Here is a 9,923-nt window from a genome sequence, read left to right as displayed (position 1 = left end):
GATTGATTCTTAGACAATCTGACTCATCTTTCCTTCCTAAAAATGCTACAACTTCTCCTTGGTAGTAAATGGTCTGTAGTCTAATTGTAACTACCGTGTTTCCCCGAAAATAAGACATCTTCTGAAAATAAGACCTACTTACAGGTTTCCTTCTGAGTGAAATATAAGGCATCCCCCCAAAAAAAGGCCCCCCCCTTAGGCTAAACATGAGAGATTTGGTCCACTGATTCTGAAAGAAATGGAGTCACAAGAAATTCACCAGGAAATTCAGGAATTGGATTGTTATGATGATGTTCCAGAAGATGATGACATGATTGTCATTGTATAAATAAGTAAATTCTTGATACTGTAGGATTCACAGTTTGTCTGGTTTGTGTTGACAACTACCATACTACCGTACCGTATACAGGTTATAAATTTCCTTTATTTTCATTTAACAATAAATGTGTACCATATTCTTCTTCATGGAAAAATAAGATATCCCCTGAAAATAAGGCCTAGCGCATCTTTGGGAGCAAAAATTAATATAAGACACTGTCTTATTTTTGGGGAAACAGGGTAGTTGAGATATGTATTTTTTAATTAATTTGACTCAATAAAATTTTAGCACCCCAAATCTCATTTATAACTTTTATCAATTTTGAAAATTTATCACTTTCGTTTCAATCTCTTTCATTTACTTTCTAACCCCTTTAAGTATCTCCTTCTGGAATTCTTTTCAGATGGGTTTGAAACTTTCTCCATGTCTCTGCAATTGTTATTTACAGAATTTTTTATTCTTTTTCTTGAATTTCAAGTAATTTCTTCATATCTTTTAGAAATTAACCCATTTTTCTTCATCCATGTCTAATCTGCTGTTTAACCCATCTATTAAAATTTTACTACTGCTCTTATTTATTTTCATTTTTAGAAGTTCAATATTTTCTTTCCACAATTATCTGATATTCTATAGCATAAATTTTTTATTACTCTTGTTTTGATAAGTTACATACATACCTACTAACCATTTCTGTATATTCATATTATATATGTGATACTTTCATTATCTGAAGTTCTTATAAATCTAAATTTTGCTGCAAGGTTTTCATTTGTTTGTTTCTTCCTACTATAACAATTATTTTTTTCTTGTGTGCTTTAAGTTAAAATATTAACTCATGGTCATTAAGATATTTCTGTTAGAATTTTGAAAGGCCTGGTTTAAGATTGCAAAATTATTTGAACTGATTCTTTCTTGAGTAACTGCATTAAGGAAAATCTACTGTTAATTTTATTTTTTTTTTCCCATTCCTTTTGAGCTTTCCTAATTTATAAAAGTGGAAATGGTGAACTGGATATTATCTGAACTCCCTTTCAAATCTGGCACCCTGAGATTCTGAAATTTACATTCTATTTAAACACACTCACAGGTGGGCTTGTGGCTCATATGTGTTAAATGTTGTACAGAAAAAGATGGCTAAAAAAATGTAAAACATTGCATTTAAAATTACCTTTGCCCCTTGGAGGGTTTTTTCTTTCATTGAATATTATAAAGATACTTTTTTTCCCCCCAAAGAAAGATGTTCTTTCATCTTCTTCAGTAATAAATGCTTATGTGTCTTTGTATTAGTTGAGAGAAAACCTATCTAGAAATACTTATTGATTAAAAGGAAGAACTTTTTTTTTTAATGAGCCAGTTCAATAGAGGAGGGTTTTACTCCAAATTATTAAACCTGCATTTAGTTTAGGTTATTAGAGAGGGTCCACTCACTGTCACATTCATTTCCATAGTCCAGCAGCAGGTACTCCTGAGAAAGATTGGAGTCAGGGCACAAAACCTTAAACAACATCTTTCCCATTCCTCAACCCCGAGTCCCTGAGAAGCACCATATTATCTCTGCTTTTATGTTTTCAGTTTCTGCAGTTTCAGTCATTTAAATAATTCTTACATTCTCATTGAAGTCAAATAAATACAATTACTAGTTCTTGGGGAATGAGGATTCTCAGAGAGTTAGGTTCTAATCTAGTTGACTACAGGAAGAAAGAGCTTCTCTTCCTGATTCTGGTGTTTTCTTTTTTATTTTGTTTTGTTTTCCTCTTCCTCTTCCTCTTATTCCATGTGTACCAGTGGTTTAGGTAAGCATTCAGTGGAGCTCTGTCACATTGAATTTCAGTTGCATCTCCTTGGAGGATTTCTACTGAGACTCTAAGATACCTCCAAGAGTAGAATTCCCAGGCTTCAGCTGTCTAACCCTCAAGCCCCCAGAGAGTTGTTTCCTGTTTGCTGGATCTGGCTGCAGTTCTCCACGATAAGCTTCTGCCCAGAAACCTTCTCCACAACCTCTCTGGTTATAACCATACCTTCTCTGATGATATCTGACTCATAACCTTGAGGCAGTACATTCATTCCTTAGGTACTCTCCTCAGAGCTAAGGTATTGTTTAGAGCTCTCTTCGTCCCTTCATAGGTAACCTCTTCCTTATAGTTCATAATTCCTTACATAAAAGGTTCCTTTTTTCAAATTACCATGTGGTTCTTGTTTTCTTACTAGGCCCTGACTGATCATCCATCTTACATATGAATAAATGGAGGCACAGAAATGTTAAATGATTTGCCCAAGTTCACACAATTCATTGAATCACTTTTCAAACTCAAGTTGTCTGTTTCCAGCATATGTAGTCATTAAATTGTAAAAATTTGACAGAAGTAATTTTTAGTTATTTGGCATATTGGATTTATATATATATATATCTCAAAGTATCTTTATTAATAGAAAAAAATTGTTATTTTTCCCTCTGTTCCTTTATTCACCAATGTACTCTCAATTTTTCACTTCTGGTTACCAAATGAAATAAACAATTAACCATGAAAATTCTAATATGCACACTGAGGAAATGAACAAAATTTCATGAAATTTCTATGTTCATTCTACCTAATGATTTTCAAATTTGAGATTAATAAAGAAAGTTTAATAGATAGATTAATGAGAATAAAGTTGAAATTAAATTAATTACAATGATATAATGTATATGCCATCCTGCTTTTGCTGAAAAACTCAGAAAAAAATTGGAGTTTACTGACATGCAGAAAGCACTGAATAGAATCCCAAATTTTAAGTAAATTTTCCTACTCTGAGCCAGGAAATAGGCCACTGCTGAGTTTTCCTGACAGCTTTTTTTGTGCGTTCTTGCAAAAAGATGAATGAGATGAAAGTAAATGATACTTTCACTCATAGTTGAAAGGCTGAGATCAGTTGACCTATTAGCTCTCTCATCATAAACCAGAGATGAGAACTGTGATAGAATACATGTCTTGGAGATAATATTATGAACTTTACTTCAAAGAAGGTTATTCTCTAGACTAGACAACACTGTAGAATATAAAATAAGATATTTTTATTCAGTGCAAATATATTTTATTTCCTTACACTGGGCTCTGTTGTAAAATATGGCGTGGTTCTAAAATACACACTGTATATGAGGTTATAGAAAACAAATGGGTAGGAGAGTGCTTAGCAAACTTTCATTCTTTAGTTTTACACCTTTGTTCTTTGTCCTCCATAGAAAAGAGATTCTAAATGCATTTCATTGAAGCATTACTTTCCCAGCCTTGTCATAGAGTCCATTTTATAGCTTCATGATTCTTGGTTTGTAGCATGAAAATAGATGCCATTTAGGAAACCAGACAGGATAGATTAGATCCAATTTCAATGCTGTGTATGTACAAATATATGTTATTATTTATATAACATTTTCCACAGTAGACTGATCTCCCTTCCTGCCATCTTAGTTTTCTAGGACAATAGTTAGAATACCTTTTACTATTATGCCTTTCATAAACCTGTAGTATTTTTTTTAATATACAATATACAATATACTAAAAATTAAAAGCCATATATGCCTTGATAAGAGTATATTTTCCTAACTTCAGAAGAATGATGATTATAAATAGTTATTCAAAGTTTAAAAAAAAGTTTAGGTAAATATATGTTTCTAATCCTGCAGCAATTCATTACTATTATTATTATTTTTAAAGTAACGAGTTTGATGGGGCTTTGCCTACCACTGGGGTTCTCTTTATATTTAGGAATTGAATTTCTTCTCATAATCACCTTGCCTTTCTGGTACAGTATTGATATATAAGATATAATGCCTTTAAGTCAGATTTATTGCTTGACCATTAGTCATGGCAAAATTACTTAGCTTTTCTGAGAATTTGTTTCCTCATCACCTAATAAGATTTATACTACCAAAGGATTGTTGTGAAAAGAAAACAAAGTAAGAAAACTTAAAATATTTTGTAAAGTACTGATACAAATTGTACAAATTATATATAGGTGCTACTATTGTTGCTTTTGATATTTTAAAAGCTCAAATGGCTTTAACCAATAGCTAGTTCAGTTATAGGCACACACACAAAAAAATCAACTTTTAGTTTATCACAGCCATACTTCTTTTGCTTTGACTACTTAATGTCTTACTCAGATACTTCTTTGGGTACAAAATGAGGAAGATATTTCCATTTGAAAATAAAATGGTTAAAGGATTCATTTATATTTATGGATATACTAGGTATACTGGTTAATAATGGCAAATTTGGTAATCAGAGAAAATGTAATAACAGAAGCATCAGAAGTGCTTTATTCAAAGTAATGTCCATCGCTAGCTACATATTTTCCCCAACTTTCAGGTAATTTGTGGATACCGTCCCAATAGAACTTTTCATGTTTTGAGGTAGACCATTCAAAGACCCAATTTTCCAGTCGTACGTTGTGAAGTGCTGCTCAGAAAGTGTGTGTGCCATCGATTGTTACAAGTGGTAATCTGAAGGAGCAAGGTCTGGTGAATACCACAGGTGGGGTAATACTTCTCAGGCAACATCTTTTAACATGTCTTTACCTGGCTTTGAAGTGTGTGATGGTGCATTATCATGAAGCAAAATTACTTTGCTGTGTCTTCTGGCCCTTTCTGGACTTTTCATAATCAAAGTGTGGTTCAGATTGGTTATTTTGTTGTTGTTAGCAGTCAGTATTAATGGTTTCACCTGGTTTTAGAAGCTCATAATACACCATACCTTCCTGATCCCACCAAACACAGAGCATTGTCTTCTTTCTGAGGAGATCTGGCCTTGCAGTCTATGTTGTTGGTTGACCTGGATCAACCCATGATTTTGTGCATTTGGGATTCTCAAAATAAATCCACTTTCATTGCCAGTCACAATTCAATGCAAAAAAAAAAAAGAAGACTTTCATGTTGTGTAAGCAACATTTTACTGATGACTTTTTGGTTTTTCATTTGTCTTTGGTTCAGTTGATGTGGCACCCATTTTCCTTTAAAATCTTTCCCATTGCCGAAACCGGTTTGGTTCAGTGGATAGAGCATCGACCTGCAGACTGAAAGGTCCCGGGTTCGATTCCGGTCAAGCGCATGTACCTTTGTTGCGGACACATCCCCATTGGGAGGTGTGCAAAAGGCAGCTGATCAATGATTCTCTCTCATCGATGTTTCTAGCTCTCTATCCCTCTCTCTTCCTCTCTATAAAAAATCAATAAAAATATATTTTAAAAAATAAAAAAAATAAAAATCTTTCCCATTGCTTGTAAACAATTGGAAATCGTTTGCTGAGCAATAATCATTCTGCAAATTGTTTTTGATTTTGACACGCATCTTCATTCAATAATGCTTGTAATTGTTGGTCTTCAACTTTTCAGTTGACCTGGATATTTTTTGTCTTTCACATAAAAATCATCACTTTTAAAGTATTTAAACCAGCGTTCACAAGTATCATGGGATGGAACAGATTCACCATAAGCTTCCTGAAGTATATGATAACTTTTTCTTCAAAATAAAATAATCAAGTAAAACTTCCCACAAATGTTCTTTATTTGGCATGAAATTCAATATTTTTTAAAATAAATCTTTAATGTTCAGATTATTACAATTGTTCCTTCTATCCCCCCATAGTTCCCTTCCACCTGATTCCAACCCCCCCTCTGCCCTTATCTCCATACCCACTGCCCTCATCCAAAGGTGTACAATTTTTGTCCACTTTCTTCTTGCACCCATCTCATCTTCTTTCCCCTGAGAATTTTTAGTCCACTCCCTTTCTATGCCCCTGATTCTATTAAATTCATCAATTTATTCTATTCATCAGATTTTTTATTCACTTGATTTTTAGATTCACTTGTTGATAGATATGTATTTGTTGACACTTTGTTGTTCATAATTTTTATCTTTACCTTTTTCTTCTTCTTACTCTTCTTAAAGAATACCCTTCAGCATTTCATATAATACTGTTTGGCAGGGATGAACTCCTTTTCCTTATCTGTGAAGCTCTTTATCTGACCTTCAATTCTAAATGATAGTTTTGCTGTGTAGAGTAATCTTGGTTGTAGGTTCTTGCTATTCATCACTGATTTTTTCTTGCCACTCCCTTCTGGCCTGCATAGTTTCTGTTGAGAAATCAGCTGGCAATCATATGGTTACTCCCTTGTAGGTAACTAACTGTTTTTCTCTTGCTGCTTTTAAGATTCTCTCTTTGTCTTTTGCCCTTGGCATTTTAATTATGATGTGTTTTGGTATGGTCCTCTTTGGATTTCTTTTACTTGGGGTTCTGTGTGCTTCCTGGTCTTGTAAGTCTATTTCTTTCTTTAGGTGAGGGAAGATTTCTGTCATTATTTCTTCAAATAGGTTTTCAATATCTTACTCTCTCTCTTCTTCTGGGACCCCCATAATTCTGACATTGGTAAGCTTGAAGTTGTCCCAGAGGCTACTTACACTATCTTCATATTTTTGGATTCTTTTTTTCCTTTTTGCTTTTCTGGTTTTGTGTTTTTTGCTTCTTTGTATTTCAAATCTTTGACTTGATTCTTGTGATCCTTTAGTCTGCTATTAGATCTCTATATGTTATTACTTATTTCAGTCAGTGCATGCTTAATTTCTAGTTGGTCCTTTCTCATATCCTTGAGGGTCTCATACATTTATTGGCCTTTTCTAGAAAATTCTTGAAAAACCTTATAATTGTAGTTTTGAACTCTATATCCAGTAGTTTGCTTTCCCAAGTTTCTTTCATTTGTGACCTGTTTCTTTGTCTCTGCATTTTGGTTGCTTCCCTGTGTTGATAGAGTGGCCTTGTGTGGTAGGTGTCCTATAGGGCCTAGTGGCTCAACCTCCCAATTACCTGAGGTGGACACTCTTGGTGCACCCCTTTGTGGGTTGTGTGCACATTGTTGTTGTAGTTAAGCCTTGATTGTTGTTGGTACCACTGGGAGGAATAGACCTCCAGGCCAATTGGCTGTGAGGATCAGCTATGTATACAATGGGAGAACTTATGTGCTGGAGATACCCTTATGAGATAAGACTTGCTTCAGTGAGTCTGCCCTCTGAGTGTGTCTCTTATGGATCTGAAGAGTTGTAATCTGGATGATCTCACTCTGACCACTGGGTACACTGATTCGTGGATCTCCAAGGAGGTGCAAAGTCAGATACTGCCTGAGGCCACCCAGCAAGAGCTCCAGAAAGATCTGCAGATTCTCTTTTTGTTTGAGGTTTGGAGGTGCCCAGATGAGGCCAAGCTGTGAATTAATGCAAGCTTCTGTCCAGCTTTGGTTCTTCTTTTGGGGTCTTTGGAACTCTCTGACCTAGCTGCAGTATATTAGATTTTAGATTATAAAGGGCCAAGTCATTCAATTGCAAAAGCCTCTGTGCACAGCTTGGGTGGGGTTGTAAACTGGGTGGGGCAAACAGCAATGGCTGACTGTCCACCTGCCCCAAAGAGGTCCCTTAGTATCTGTGTCCCACAGCACTGTGTTGGGACAATGATCACTGCAAGCAATTCTGAGAGAAAGCCGCCCTCTTGCTCTGGCCCAATGCCAGACAGTCCAGTTTCTCCCCATATGAGTCTGGGTCCCCAAAGTCTTGCCCGGAACTGGAGTTCAGAGCAATGTCTTCCTCCCAATTGAAAAATACAACAGCGTACTCAGTTGCCAGCCCCTTCCCTCGAATGTTTCTATACCTCTGCATTTCATTTCAGTACCTCCCCACCTCCTCACCTCCTCCTAGTCTCTATGTGTTTTTCTCTTTCCTTCTAGTTGTATAATTTCCACTCAGCTAGCCTTCCTGTGGTTCTGGATGATATTTGTTTTGTCTTTTAGTTGTAGATTTGAAGTGGTTGTGCAAGGCAACAAGTTCAGATATTTACCTATGCCACCATCTTGATTTCCTTGAAATTCAACATTTTTAAGTATAAAAATATCTATGATGTTAACACCTTCAGAAAATTTGACATATGAATTTTTGAAACTTGCTGTCAATACAATAAAATAGCATACGTATCAAATCACATATATAACAACCTATGAATAGCTCCTTCTATTGAAAAAAATGCATTATTAACTAGTACACCCAGTAGTCAGACATAAATATAAATATGAAAATTATACTAGTACAGGCATACACATTAAACCAGTGATAATTATAAAGTTTAAAGTTAATATGGAAAGGGTTTCTTACTTCTAAATATGATACTTGGGAGCTATTGTTTGTAAACACACACATACACACACACACACACACACACACACACACACACACACCTGTATACCCAAAAGAAAATTCATTCACACAAGTAGTACCATAATTATTTAATGGCTGGAAATATTATAGAAGGTTAGGGCAATAGTTGACCTACCATCCTAGATATAATGGTTAAGCACAGACCTAGCCTTGAGATTCTGAAAATGAAATTCTCACACTGAAATACTTTTTTTTAGATTTGACATTATGGGGCCATACACTTTTATTTATATGTTTGTCAACGTGGTAAAGAGATATTATCACATAGTAGAAGACCTAAAAAAAGGAAAAATTAGAATTCGGTATCCTTTCATTTTTGCTTAGAGGAAGCTACAAAGACATGGTGCAAACCCATTTAACACAGATATCAATTACTGGAAGAAAAAAAAACAACAACATTAGTTCTGGAGTGTCTGAAGAACTTGATTTTCAGCAGAATCCATTTACAATCCTCAAAGTGACATGGACTTCATTAGAGACCAAGTGTAAGTAAATGATTAAGCCTAACAGAAGTGCTTAAAGAGCCATAAATCAGGAAGGGTTTGAAAGTGAGGAGATTATTAAGGTTAACTGTTATAAGATAAGGAGGTGAGAAACCTTGACAGAGCAACAAGATAGTTATCACCGCTTTAAGGTAAAGTCATTACTTTAGAAGGGGAATTTAATTTGTTCCTAAATAAAAGAAGATTGATTTTTGTTTCCATTTTGTAGGTTTTATTTTCCTATTGAAATTTGAAGCTTGAGATTAAGGTTAATGGGAATGAGAGAAATACTGACATATTGAAAAAGCTAAGTTAAGAGAAATTCATAAGTATGTATTTGTGTTTGTGATCATTATGAGAATTGAAAAATACAATTCCCAAAATAATAAGCAATCTATTTTCATTTCTTTTATACCACTATTATGTTTGCAAGACTAGATATTGTCATGAAATGGGGACAATTAACAGAAGAGAGGTGATCCCAGGGAATTGCCAAACTTTTGCATACAAGTTTAAGGTTTATCTGAACTCAGTTATTTTACTAATGTAAGAAATTACTGATAATAGCAAAATGATAGCAATAAGATATTCATATTTTTATATCTGTCTCTAAAAGAAATTAGGATATGATTTTCAAGGTGGCAATCAGGATTCAAATAGCTTTTCCCTAATTAATTGGGAACAGTTTCAATTGCTTTTGGTAGTATCTAATCCTCAAAGCAGAATGCACCTAAACTGATAGAAAAAAAACACATAGAAAAAATATAACTATAGTAGAGTAATATCAAGGCAGCAAAGTCTACAGGGGAAAATAGCATTCTCTCTCTCTCTCTCTCTCTCTCTCTCTCTCTCTCTCTCTTGCTCTTGCTCTCGCTCTCACTCTCTGTCACTC

This window comes from Pipistrellus kuhlii, unplaced genomic scaffold (assembly GCF_014108245.1).
Source record: "Pipistrellus kuhlii isolate mPipKuh1 unplaced genomic scaffold, mPipKuh1.p scaffold_m20_p_3, whole genome shotgun sequence".
Classification (NCBI taxonomy): domain Eukaryota; kingdom Metazoa; phylum Chordata; class Mammalia; order Chiroptera; family Vespertilionidae; genus Pipistrellus; species Pipistrellus kuhlii.
The sequence above is the reverse complement of the archived record's forward strand: the minus strand, read 5'-3'. Positions refer to the sequence as shown.